The sequence below is a fragment of the Phoxinus phoxinus genome (assembly GCF_949152265.1).
Source record: "Phoxinus phoxinus genome assembly, chromosome: 21".
Taxonomy (NCBI): domain Eukaryota; kingdom Metazoa; phylum Chordata; class Actinopteri; order Cypriniformes; family Leuciscidae; genus Phoxinus; species Phoxinus phoxinus.
The window spans coordinates 12,592,933-12,607,630 of NC_136896.1; the positions used below are offsets into that span (position 1 = coordinate 12,592,933).

The 14,698-nt window shown below is 37.4% G+C and overlaps 1 protein-coding gene across 1 annotated transcript in view; it reads right to left on the reverse strand.

The window, feature by feature from the left end:
• znf438 (zinc finger protein 438) overlaps window positions 1-13,118 on the reverse strand; it is a 46,332-nt gene extending 33,214 nt beyond the window's left edge. Inside the window, exons 1-2 of the mRNA XM_079595299.1 lie at window positions 12,995-13,118; window positions 12,711-12,845 (exon numbers count right to left, since the gene is read on the reverse strand). The gene's annotated coding sequence lies outside the window, so the exon portion shown is untranslated. The remainder of the gene's footprint in view (window positions 1-12,710; window positions 12,846-12,994) is intronic.
• Window positions 13,119-14,698: the final 1,580 nt, after the last annotated feature.

Genomic DNA, 14,698 nt, shown 5'->3' on the forward strand with positions numbered 1-14,698 from the left:
TCAGAGATGGGGCTGCTGATGAATGGATAGCATTCTAAAAAGAAATAATATTTAAATGTAACAAATAAAAATAGAAGCTAATGAATTACATATTTTAATGACATTTATAAGTAAAAAATAAATAAGCAAATAAATAAGCAAGCAAAGGAATCTGCAGAATGCGACATGATGATGTGATAAATTGAGCTAAGATTAATTTACTACACAGGTGCAAAAAGCATGATAAAATTAGCCACAATATTTAATAAACAAATGCACTATAGGGAAATACGTCAATCGTAAAACTTGAATCACATGCTCGTCATACACTCTGGAACTCTATAGCCCATATTGTCTTTCTCCTTGACATACATGCACACACATTACCCTACTGGGTTCTGAGGCCATAACATGCATTTATGTAAAGACAATCTTCATATTACAAAAACAAAAAACAGTGTTGCATCCCACACCATCCACTCTCTCTTCAGGCCACACCCTTGTCCTTATAGGCCATTCCAAAAACCTCCCCCCCCCACACACACAATGATAACTTTCATTCAATTTAACGTGGAGAGGGTGGACCACGAGTCAAAGAAATCCGTCATTAAGGAGAGGGACAGCATTTCATAACCATTAAACCATTAGTGGACTGAGACGTGGCTGAAGGGAACAGCAGAAGTCAGGTGTAGAAAGTTTGGGGAACGTGAGCTTATTACTACTAAGAAAACCGTGGGCATGAGCTATCATTGTTTAAATGATTCTTAAAAGTTAGTGTAATATTTTTTTCAATGTTAAAATACTTTCTCCTGTCTTTGTTTAAACTAGGCTATGTAATTTTTCGCCACTAGAGGTCATTTATTCAAAACAAAGGCGTAGCTTGATGACGCCTTGATTTCCCGGAATCATGGGGGTTGTTGTCTTCACCTCTACAACCAGTGGAGAATACGAAGGGACTCATATTCATGGATGACCGGTTATGTATTAAAGATGTATTAATGTAACGAGGGCGCTGCAGTGATTGCTAATGAGAGACAAGCACGACACACAGCTCGAGAGCAGAGGAGCTTTTATTACGCCGCAGACGTTGGGTAACGCAGCGCTGTTTTATATTAGATACATTTGAGTGTGATGAAAGTTCCTATAATGCTACTCTGTGCATTCACTCGGCAGCTGTTACATGAGACACTTGTTGCACACTGCAGTGAGTTAGATCGATATTAAGCATAGTAAATATGGTAGGCTACTCGCGGTAAATAAATAAAAAACGAAATTTAAACAACGGTGTTGACTGACTAAACAAAACTAAAACTAAACAGCTGACTAACTGTGTTGAGCTATATAATAATGATTTGCTTTCTGTCGATGAATGTATCCAAACAGTTGCTCACCTGTCTAATAAAACACATAATATATTAAAGCGTCTTTGGTGTTTCCATGGTTTGCTAAATCGAGAGAAACGCGCGTATGATGTCATTGATAGGCGACACAAGGACACGGCCTGTGTCCTGGTTAAAACTGCTTATTTCTCTGGATTTAAACAATCTTAGAAACATTTGGGATAATGCAAGTACATAAATCAACAAAATATATAACATTGTTGTAGTGATTTTTGGATATTTTGATCTAAAAATCTTACATAGTGTGCCTTTAATGTGGATAGACAACTGTAAGAAAGTCATTTATAAGTTGAATTGATGATGAAATCAAATGTTTCTAAATATAATTGATTATAATATAATTTTTATTAAAACATTTTTCATGTTATGGCAGATAAACGGTATATTGCAGATAATAAAATAGGCTATTATTTTCTGCCAATAAGTAACAAATTAAATTGTTTAATTAATTGTCATTTTAAATGCTGCAAGTGATATTAAAATATATGTTTGTGTAAATAAATAAATAAATAACAATCATTTAAAGAACTAAAAGTGAATTTAAGCATCACAACATAATAAAAGTACAATATGTAAAAAAAAAAAATTACAACTGTTAACGACCGTTTTAATAAAATAAAAAAATCTCAAATTCGACCCAATAACTGATATAGGCTAGTACCGATATTTTGTGCATCTTAAGAAATTATAAAGTAACATCTAAGTAACAATTTATTTCAAAACCGAGTTTCTTAATTATGATATTATTCTGTAAAAAAATAGTCCTTAACCACAATTCTCACATTTGAAAGAGGATTATAAAAGGCAAGTTCTCAGATTAAATACCACCTAGGGATCCAAAAAAACAGGCCATTTCCTCTCTTTAATCTCTTCTTCCATCCTCACAGCTACACGTTTCAAAACCCTATAGTTGGCATGTGTGTATGGGTTCGCGTGGGTTAGTGGCAGTAACAGTTTATGTGGTTTGGGCTCAAGTCTTCTGAAGTCAGAGAAGGCTCGAGACGGTACTCGCTCCACCACAAAACCAGACTAGGAACAAGTGAGTCACTCAACAGTCACCTCCTCAGGTGGACGAGGGGAAGGAATGAGTGAGAAGGAGAGACGGGGACAGACGATGACTACAAAAGAAAAACATCATGTTGAACAGTACAAACAAGAGAAATGTTAGAAATAGAGCTACGCAATTCTGGAGTGTTTGAAAAACAAGGACATGCCACATCAAATTAATTACAGATTTAAATCATGTAGAATAGATCCTGACATGGACAAAGAATACCAGAGGGATCTGTCATTACGGTGTTTCACTGTTTCCTTTCATTCACTTGAGTAACACTGAAAGCACCTATAAACTAAACAGCACTTCCTTTCTGGCAAATGTTTGTCATCCTAAACGGCTAGGCCTGATTTTCACTGGAAGCAGGTCACAATGTCGTAACAATATTGTAATATAAAACAAATAATTGTGTCTTTTATTTAGTATTGGAGCTACACAGCCAATTTCCTATAAGGGTTGAGCAACACGGATTCTCAAATGAGCCGTAAAAAGACATTTTGACATTTTCCCAACAAACTTTTGGCTGTTTACCTGGATGTTAAATTACAGTCATCTCTGGAAAACATCATTGTGCAAGATACTTGTACACTAGCTGGGAAGGTGGGCCCAGATGTGTGTAATCAACAAAAGGGATTGATTTATCTGATCAAGTTCCATATGCAACTAATCATTCACTTCTGAAAGAGAGTGGAGACATATGGCTTGTGACTGACTGAAAAGTGCACTTCATTGGTTTGTGGGAATTTTGCTGTTTTAACATAAAAAGTCAGGCTCCATGCATGTTAATTGCTCTGTAGGACTAGAGCTGTGATGTCCAACTAATATATATATATATATATATATATATATATATATATATATATATATATATATACACATTTACACACACACAAACATGCATACATACAGTATATATAAATCCATTTTAAATCCCTAAAATCAGAATAAAAACAGTTCCTAACTTGATTTGACTGCTTGAACCAAATCTGAGGCTGAATCTGAAATCGCCGGCATTATTTGAGGGGACAGTTATTTGTAGTGGTGTCCGAAACCATAGAGGACGTTATTGAGTGCACTCATTCTATCCCACATTGCGTCGCAATAACGAGAGTACAGCCGATGTACACTCAACGGCTGTCCGAATTTGCTCACTCGTTTTCATTTATTTCTTCAAGTGAACTGTAATGGATTAAGTGATTGAGGGTTTAGGGGGCGATTGACACTCACTTAAAGGGATAGTTCACCAAAAATGCTAATTCTGTCATCATTTACTCACCCTCGTGTTGTTCCAGACCTGTATGAATTTCTTTATTCTGCTGAACACAAAAAAAGATCTTTTGAAAAATATGGGTCACCAAACAGTTGAAGGGCCCCATTGACTTTCATAGTATGCAAGATAGTCAATGGGGCCCATCAACTGTTTGGTTACAGAAAAAAAAAATCTTAAAAATGTCTTTTGTGCAATTTTTTTTTAAATTCATACAGGTTTGGAACAACTTGAGGCTGAGTAAATGATGATTGATGACAGAATTTTCACGTATGGGTGAACTATTCCTTTAAAAGGTAGGGTTGGTAATCCTGTTCAGAATTTTTTTTTTTATACTGGGTGAAATGGTCCTTCCATTCTGATAGTAGTCAATACATTATGTGTTCTGAAAAAGGAATGAAAAAAATCTGACCTCTGTAGCAGCTGTAGGACAGTAAAAACTCTGACCAATCACTGCCATTTGGTGCGAATGTAAAGAACCAATCAGATGCCTTCATGTCTCGTGCCCGAGCACCACTGTGAGGCACACACGCACACTAGCACACACACGCAAGGTCTCGCTCCCTTTCTCTGTTGTGCGCGCGCTACCCATGCGCGATCTTGCTCGCTCGATCTAGATTCCGGGAGATTTGAACTAATTTGCGGACAATTCTGAAATTATCGTACATTATGGGATTTTTTCATTATTGATCGTACAGAGGTCTAAATTATCGTACAAATACGATGAATATCGTACGTCTGGCAACACTGAGCTGACTCCAAATGTGGATGCGCGTTCATGTTTGTGGGGGGGGCGTAGCTTTGGACGGAGCACTGACAGGAGGGGGCGGAGCTTAGAAGAGGTGCCACTTTCAAATCTGGCTAGCTCTCCAACATTACCTACCCTAGCTTTAAGTATTTGTACCTTTGTGGATTTCCCATTACACACACACACACTAAGAGATGCTAAAATGAAACCTTCTCTCTGAAGAATTCCCTCGAAGACTGCAGCTATAAGAAATGCAATAAACTATAAACTATAATACATAGTAGACCATATATGTCTGATCGGGAGCATGCAAATGAAAGTGAATTGGAAAGACACCATCCCCACTGTGAAGCATGGTGACGGCAGCATCATGCTGTGGGGATGCTTCTCTGCATCAGGCCCCGGAGTAGAGTTTGATGGGTAAAATAAATGCAGCAAAAACACACGGGAAATCCTGGAGGAAAACCTGATGGAATCTGCAAGACACCTGCAACTTGGAAGAAGATTCGTTTTCCAGCAAGACAATGACCCAAAGCACAAAACCAATGCTACACATGGATGGCTTAAAAACAACAATGTTAATATCCTGCAGTGGCCAAATCCACTGTCCAGATCTCAAGCCAACTAAGAATTTATGAGTGGGCTTGAAAAAGCTCATGATCTCCATGCAACCCGACAGAGCCGGAGTAGTTTTAAAAAGAAGAATTGGGGAAATTGACCAGATGTGCAAAGCAGATAGAAAGCTACAGTGACACATAAACTCAAAACTGGTGTTCAAGCAAACTCAGGTCAGGTGTGCTTCAAACCAAACAATCGGAATTCAAACGGATCTGCCCCCAAATCTCCTGTGAAAGCTCCTTAAAATCAATGACCTCATTAGTACCCTGACAACAAAAGAATTTCTTAAAGTTTTCATGCTGCTGCAAGATGTAATACAGCAGCAAATGAAACATTCACCAGTCCATTACCAGCCACTCTGCCCTCAGTCCAATACCACCACATTCATAATTCACACTTTTATGCATTTTTCTTGTACAAGGTGTTGACTTTTTTTTTTTTTTTTTTTAAGTACTAAGGTGAGCTTCTGCTGCACAGACATTTTAGTGTAAACTGCAGCCTTGACACTCCTGCTTATTAATCAATGTACTCTTATAATATCTCAACTACCAGCCATGATTGGTGAGGTGCTTCCCTTTACTGATAATGAGAATGATGATGACACCGAGAAAAACTATTCAATGTAAATGTGCCACTAGTTTGAGTAAGTAGTAGTACAGACATGATTGATTCAAGAGGGCCTGTCTTTGAATATTGTGTGAATCCTCTCTTAAGGATAAATGCCTTTCTGCAGCAGAAAAAAAAAACTATAGCCTAATAATGTGATGATGTAAAGATGCAAATATCACAAGAACATTTTTCTAAACAGCACAAATACAGACACTGGCATTACATTCCAAACTGCACACATGATGTCTTCACAGGTGCAAGTGACTTAAAGCAACACTAAATAACTTTTCCTCTGCGGTCGCCCTACAGGTTGGAAGCGGAATTGTCCATTACCACTGTCGTAAATAATTTAGCCTACCGCAGCCTACTGTCGCACGCACGCTCGCTGTTTATACACCGGCTTTGGAATGAACGATGTCCACAGACAAGGTATGATGCATGATTTCATGAAAGTTATGATGTATTGCGACATCAGAAACAAAGAAAAACAAAATAATGACTATTGTAACGCTTGACGTAAATTTGTCGTTTTCTTAAGTTTCATTCGAACTACAGACACGCTACCCAATCTGGCAAACTTGCATAGTGCGGTTATAGCAGATATAGGACCGCAAAGCGAATCCAGAAGTGCCTTTCACCCTGTTACGACTTGATGAACCACTGATACGATTTTGGAAACATTATTTTTTTATTTATTATTTAGTATTGCTTTAAAGGTACAGTTCAGTAAAAAATGAAAATTCTGTCATTATTTATTCAAACTTCTGTCACCCCAAAACTATGCCTGTATTATATGCCCATCATTATTCCAGTCTTCACTACTCTTCTTCAGTGTCACATGACACATATCACTTCAGTGAAATTATCCTATGCTGATTTGGTGCTCAAAAAACATTTCTTATTATTATCAATCTTGAAAACAGTTGTGCTGCTTAATGCGTTTGTAGAAAGAAAAAATTTCAGGATTCCGAAGAATAGTAAGTTCAAAAACATTTGAAATCCTTTGTAACAATATAGAAGTCTGTCACTTTTGATCAATTGAATGCATCCTTGCTAAATAAAACGTATTAGCCTAACTTTTGAACAGTATACCGACATGTCATGTGCTTAGATTATTCAATCTATCTATAAAAGCAGTAAACTGAGTGTATTTAGCTTGTCCAGGTGTAGAGAAAGGGGTGAAGTTTGTGCATGTATCTGAAACAACAAAAAAGGGGGGGGAAGTGGATTTGTATGCACTCCAGTCCATAGCCTGTAAAATAAACAGAAAAGCATGAGATTTTGCCATACGACCTCTTTGAAATCTGCATATGTCAGATAATGGTGGAAATTCTGAATCTCGATCACAGCAAACCTGACACCCTTGAACAAAGAGATGAATTGCTCATAAAATATGCACAACTCCATGTTCGTGTGTTTACTTTGGCCCCACGTCGCACCTTGCTGTGAAGCTCTGCGCTGTTACAACAAAGACATTTGTTCTGCATCTGCTCAGAACAATCCCAGTAATTACAGTGCAGTTTCCTCCACAGTTTTGATCCCTAATTGTGGAAAGCCATGTATTTCTGACCACACACATCTTTCTCGAGCACCGTGCAGATAGGTGAACGGTCTCCTGCGAGTAATCACTAGCCTACAAAGTCACAGACCAAGAAGTTGAAGGAGAGTTTAAGATAGCAATCTTTTTCTAGCTATAGGTTTGTGTGCATGGGATAAATGTGTGTGTGTGTATGTAGTGATGTTGACATGGTTCTGATTGACCGGAAATGTTAAATAAGCATCTCTGCTATGAAAAGGGTCTCCCTCCCCCTCTCTCTCTCGCCACATGTGAAACCACACAACGTCATGACAACTGCCAAAATAAACCTCAGCATCCTCCAAATGGAGAGTGCGTGTGTGCGCTTCCCTGCCGTGCAACACGGCCATACAGCGGTGCATTTAATAACCTTTTGCAAATCCCTGAAAGAATGTGTTCAGTGACACCGCAGAAATGAATTTCGACTGCCAATAGCTACACCATAACCATCAGAAGATTCTCAGCGATCCTCTAAATTTCTCTCAAGAAGTTTTAAGTTTAAAGTCAAATATTTTGATGAGGAAAAAATGTTACTTGAGCTGAAAAAGGCTTTTCTCAACTCCTGTTTTTACGTTCACCCTTTCTAAACGTTTAACTCTGTAGCTGATGTGAGTACTGGGGTGTCAGGCACCAAAAAGGATGCAAAACACCATAAAAGTAACACACTATGGCCTGGATTCACAGACAGGGCTTTGATAAAGCCAGGACTAGGCATTAGTTAAAGGGCACCTATTATGGAATTTTGAAATTTACCTTTCATGTAGTGTGTAACATAGATCTAAGTGAACAAAAACATCCTGCAAAGTTTGAAATATGAAAGTGCACCGTATATAAAGTTATTGTCTTTCAAAAGTAAGAGTCGACTCTGAGTCATTTTTATGAATCGTTAGAAGACCGAAGCTTTTTCTCTGACTAGATGACGTCAACTTGTAAAGTTATTTGAATACGATACGCCCACTTATTGCGCTCCAAGGCCAGGGAAAATGAGACGAGACGCTGTGTTCTGAAGTGCGGCTCAAGTGAAGTCAGCATTTGAAGACTAAGTGGCTACAATTCATATATACAACTATACCACAGAAGTATATAGTCCGAGCCTTGTGCTTTGTTCGCGCCATTTTGAAGACGATTGCTTTACCAACTTAAATGCAATCAAACTTGGATTCGCGAGCCGGCTGATATTGAAGGAAGGTTCAGTTCCAAGTGTATTTGCATCAGCTTCCTCCTCCGTATCACTACCCATGTAAGTGTTATTAATAATTGTTGCTTTTATGTTTTATGTAGCATGCTTAATAATTATTTTGTCTGTTGTGTAAGCACCGTTTAGCTTCTAGGTCTTCAATGACAATTGTATTGAAATATGTGAAGTGTTTGTCGTTGTTTTCGGAGTTGTCTTATAGAATAGATTAATACCTCGTAGTAAAATAACTGCATTTTTTTTTTTTTTTTTTTTTTTTGTAAAAACGTTATGTTTATGCATCGGGCTAACGCAAACAAAGACTGATTGTGCTTTTACAATATGAACTCTGGGCTATGCTCGCTAACATAACATTAAATTCTTTATCTTATTTTTAGTTTTTTACTACAAACTACAAAGCAGTGGACTATAATCATTATTATAACACAATTTAATTGATAAAAGCATCATTGTACTCCGTGTTAAACAATAAGTATTATCTCTGTAAACACTGCTGGGTCATCTGACCAATCAACGCAGATTAGCGTCGCGCAAAGGCGGGGTTTGGTCGGTGAGCAAATCAGGTAAAAATAAATGCATATTATACGACAACTAAAGTGTTTTTTGTCATTGCATGCATGTAAAACTGTTGTTGGGGACTCCCAAAACAACATTAGGAACATTTTAAATGTCATAATAGTTGCCCTTTAAATTAGGACATTTAGGCTAAATAGCTTTAATTAACGTGCCTTAAAAACATTACCAGTGTGCATCTTGAGACAAAACAATGGCACTGACATATTTTAAGCTATGCAAGTGCAAGTTGCTTTCAGTTAAGACAGCTCAAACGTGTATTTTAGTCTGAGGCTTAAGCCTTGTCTGTGAAACCGGGCATATATTCCAAGTCTTAGAGGTGAACTATGCAGGTTTTTTACCTTTACTGAACAGCTTCGGAGTCATTGGAATGGTTATATTACTTTTTTTCGGGTTGAATGGTGGTCGTCTCGCACCCCCCTATCGCCTGTGAGCAGAAAAACCACCCTTGCAACTTTGGGCCGGCGGGTCGTGATATCAGGTCTCACGATGTAACGAATTGCTTTACGGCAAAATAAATCTGCTAAAATGATGTCATTATTCCGCTCCCTCACGCTGTTCGAACCCGAATGACCGAATGTCCCGTCTGCTTTGATGTCGTTGATCTACAAGCCTCTGGTATGTGAGAGTCGACAACAAGTTTTTCGACAGTGTTGTCAAATATCTATTCCGAAGCTGAAGGGGGAGCTCTATAGAGAAACCTGTGAGCAAAAAGCGAGAATACAGCGAAGAAATTTCACGAAACTGCTTAGCCCTGCTTTAAGTCATACATCAACTTTTTGTGATGAATAGAGTAAAATTTACCTGCAGTCAATTACATTAGGCCTATGTGTCTTTCGAAAACATGCTTTAACACACTTTCTTTAAAGTTCCGTTACAAATCTCATAACACAGCAAATAGAAACAGAAAAGCCTCTTTGTGCAAACGTTAAAACTCAGGTCCCGATAAACAACTAAATACAGCACAAAAACACATAGGCTACAGTGTGTCAAATGTTTTAGTCATGTAAGCAATCTTTAAGCCAAGTAGGGGTGTAACGGTACGCAAAAATCACGGTTCGGTACATACCTCGGTTTTAAAGTCACGGTTCGGTTCATTTTCGGTACAGTAAGGGATAGAAATGCAAAACATTAAACTGCTGGTTGTTTATTATAAACTTTTTTTAACAATTTGTTTACACACTTTTTAATAAAATATAACGTTAGGCTAATAAATAAAAAATATATAAAATAAAAAAAGAATAAGAAATAAAATACTGCTGCAAAGTTCTCCACTAAATAAAATACTCTCAAACCAATATTGGCCGTGACGCTAGCTAGCGAGAGGCTGGGCTAAAGCGAGCGTGCCGTGTATGTTTTGATCTTTATTTATGCGACATTTATGTCCGAGCCCGACCCGAGAGTTAAAATCCATTTTTTTTTTCTCATACTAATGACACATGTACGTTTGTTTGTGTGGAAAGCCCGCTTTTAACAGAAAGGCATTCGGAAATGTCCACAGATGAGCGCATCAGCGATCTTAACACAGGCACGCTTGCACGTGTTTCGTTGTCACAGCAACATAAACAAATTTCCGCACACAGGAAGACAGATGTTATGGTAATATTTTACATGTATTTGAATAAAAAAAACGATTAATCAGATTTAATCAGTGCAATGCGGAGACTTCCGACACTTAATATGTTCGTGTGGAAACTCGGAATTGATGTATGTTCCGCACACAAAACTTGCCTAATTTACGTGAAAGATTGCATTCGGTGCACATGTGCACAGTACCGAAAGTCCTGTACCGAAACGGTCCGGTACGAATACATGTACCATTACACCCCTAAAGCCAAGTAATATAATCACTTGAAAATGGACTTGCTTATACAGTCAGGCTAATAATGTATGATTTTGATTTCCAAAAGATCTAATGGAATCTTATTGTAAAGCTTTTGCTGTTTCAATTCATCATCACCAGTGCCAATTCTCAACACCAAAAACAGAGCGTCTATGAATTTAACAAATTTCTCAAGACAATTTTCCTGACACTGCTTTTAATTTAGCAAACCTTGCCATTATAAATAAGAGGACGTTCCAATGTAAAACCTGAGGCAAATTTCCAATCTTATGTCTAGAATGAACTTATTATTGTCCAACTCCAATATTTCTAGCTTAATAAGGCCTGTTTCACCCTCCATGTGAAAGCAGCAAAACTTTCAGCAACAATATCAATAGGTTACAAATTTCTCATTGCCTGTCTAAGCACAGTGATACTGTTTATCAGAAGTGTATATGAGAGTTGTGTTTCAACTCTGAGCCTATATTTGACATGTAGGCTAGCACACTGAACTTAGTCAAAAAGATGCTTCCAAAACTGATGCTATTTATCAACACAGCACTGCAATATAGGCTTATGAAGCAACATAACATGCACAATAATCGCAAAAAAATTTAGCAAAATGATTACATATTATAAAAAAAAAAAACACCTGGGTCAATGCAGTTTACAATTTACATACAGTGACAGGCACAAACATCACTTTCTTATACTGTCGGTGTGAAAGCTGATTCAGTGACAGTGTTGCTTCACATTAACTTGAGCATGCAGTGTAAACAGGCCTTACTTTCAAATTAATTTCAGGGCAAGCAATGTAAATAACCACAATATGGATAAACGGGATTATAGCACCTCATTTAACAGGCTGCCCTATGATATTTACAAACTGCTAGCTGACGCTCACACAAGATATTACATTCCCCAAAGTCTCATAATGCATTAGGTAAGTAACATACACACCCAAAGCAAATATTAAAACGTCTACCTTCTAAAAACTATGCAAAAAGTGGGTGTAACACATAATGCAAACAATCACAATAACATGCATGCTACATCATCAGCACACGAATGTTGTCATTATACTTCATCCACAACAAAGTTTATAGAGAACAAGCTATTGTAAGAAATGTCTAACATTTTCCAATCCCTGCTATAACCATTTATACTTCTTCCAAACCATTATCACTAACATGCTTACAAGGAGAATAGTAGCCTAAGTTACCATAACAACACAGGTAAATGTCAACACTGATAGCACCTGTTGACAGCCATGAGTGTGGGAACTATCACAAAATCTGCGCAGAAATTGATATTCTGGGAAATTGGAGTCCCACGTACACACATAAAAGATTAAAAGTAATTCATAGTTCATACAACTTTATGTCACGAGATGATTAGGCTAATCAACAAAGAAAACATATCGCAGTGCAATTAAAGAGATACACTATGCCTCTGCAATCACACGGTACGCAAACAAGTAACTTATTTATTGAACTTATGGATGTAGCGAAGCAATTACTATTCTATCAATACAATATGCCACTTTTAAACCGGTAACGTAGGCTATATGACATGCGAACTGTATTCACTCTGCACAGAAATATGAATATCTCCGTGTGAATATGAACTTTGCAATGCTTTTAGGAACGTTTTGTTGCCGTTTCTGTGCTAAAGACTTGTTTCTATGCAGTATTATGTTCAGTGTTGTGTTTTATTCAGCATAAACACATCTTTGAAGGCCCTGGCCTGTGATCGCACTGTGATTCCTATTGGCTGAAAATAAAGTCGTAACACGACTGCACAGTGAGCCCATTGGACTCCTCTTTTCTGCACGAAATAACGAAAATAACGGAACATCTTGTGCCTCACCTTCCAGGAATGTCCTCCGGCTCGATCAGAGGACTCTTGGTTAATTTGGGGCATGCGCCACATTAATTAGGTGAGTAGATCGACACATCTTCATAACTGTTTCTCCACAGCCATTTTTGGGCGAGACCTCGAATCCTAAACGGTGGGTGTTACAAAGTGGAAGTAAGGGATATTTATGTTAAACACAATATAGTGCTCCCGATACTATAATTTTTAATCAACAATAAATATATTTTTGGTGTAAAGCGTCATTTGTAAGCAAAAGACCACATATATTTTCTCACCATCCATAATAAAGTTCCACATCCACCGCTTTTAAGAAATAATGGTACAGCTCATACAACACCGGTTTGCTTCTGTGAATGCAGCCAATCAGAGACGACGAAAACGTCCCCCGCCAATCAGAGCACCTATGACGTGGGTACAGTTTTTTTTATCAGATTCAAGGAACTGCGGGAATTCTGAGGCAGACGACGTAGCCAGTTGAACAGGAATATGCTGTAATCTTCTTCATACATGTAAAAGGGTTGTACCCAAAACATACTAATTCAGTAAAACTAGTGCAACAGGTTTTCAAGGCGACAGACAACGTTGCTTACACATTTAACTACATTAAATAAACTAGAAAGTGGATAAAAGGATGTTGAAGCTCCTGGGAGAGTAAGTGAAGATATGCACAGACAAAGGCTAATTTACAGGTAAACAACAAACGACGAATGGCATATTTATCAGTCTCACTAATCGGCTCTCCTCTCACTGTGGTGTGTGGTAAACTATGTATTACTCAGTTTGTTCTGTGTATGCAGACACTGCAGTATTATTGTAATGACTCAAAAATGCCATCTGTTGCCATTACACTTCTTATTGTAACGTAAAGGGGTTTAGCAGAATATCCAAGCTGCTTTTTTTAAAATACACTAGTGGGGTCCAAAAGTCTGATATCGTTTGCCTTTTTTCAAGTATTATATTTTATTTTAAGTTTTCTTTATAGCAATTTTTGAATAAAATCCTGAATTAAGATGAATTTGGAATTTGTGAGTAGGCCTTTTTGGTTCCCTTTTACTTTAATAACCAGTGTTGGGGGTAGTAACACATTACTTTAGCGTGAGAACTTGTAATCAGATTACTTTTCAAGTAGCCAGTAAAGTAACACATTACTTTTAAATTAACAACAAAATATCTGAGTTACTTTTTCAAATAAGTAACACAAGTTGTTCTCCAAATTATTGACTGACACCTCTCCTGTCCCCACATTAAGAGAAATCAGGAGTGAGGTGCAGGCGTTGTGTGTGTGCATTTACTCACTGCCACAAAAACAGATTCAGTATTCCTCAAAATAAATAAAAATAGTCAAATGTCAACTCAGAATATTACGCAAACCTTCAATAATTCAATATTATTGCATATGGCATAATATGCATAATGCATCAAATTAAATATTTTACACAGACTTATGACCAGCTTCCTCTCCATACTGTAATGAATCTGATCTTCAAGCAAAAGGGACTGGATGAAATATTGGAATGCTGACAATCTGATTTCTGACTTGTGATGTAACCTCATAATCACACAGTGTTCGTTCATTGGCCAGAGAAGAACTGGTCACCTGACTTTTTATTCCTTTTATACCTCAACAATATTATTGATTTGACTGCACTGACACTATTGGATGAGAACTGAACTGAGCTGGACGATGACATCACTGTTTTTCTACAGAACTGCTTTATAGATGAAATCAACTAATTTAATAATTGATGATCTTTACAACATAACTGAATCAACACTGAACTGACTTCAGCTGGACAATGACACTATTTTCTTTTAGAGCTGTATTGCCTAAAATTAACTGTTTGTAATGTATCATTAAATCATTTTCCTGCCATTACTGTAAAGCTGCTTTGAAACAATCTGGATTGCATTTCCTTCAGCCTGAGGGTTATTCATTTCACTTTTTGTGTAAGAGAGCCTTTACATTTGCCAAAAATAGA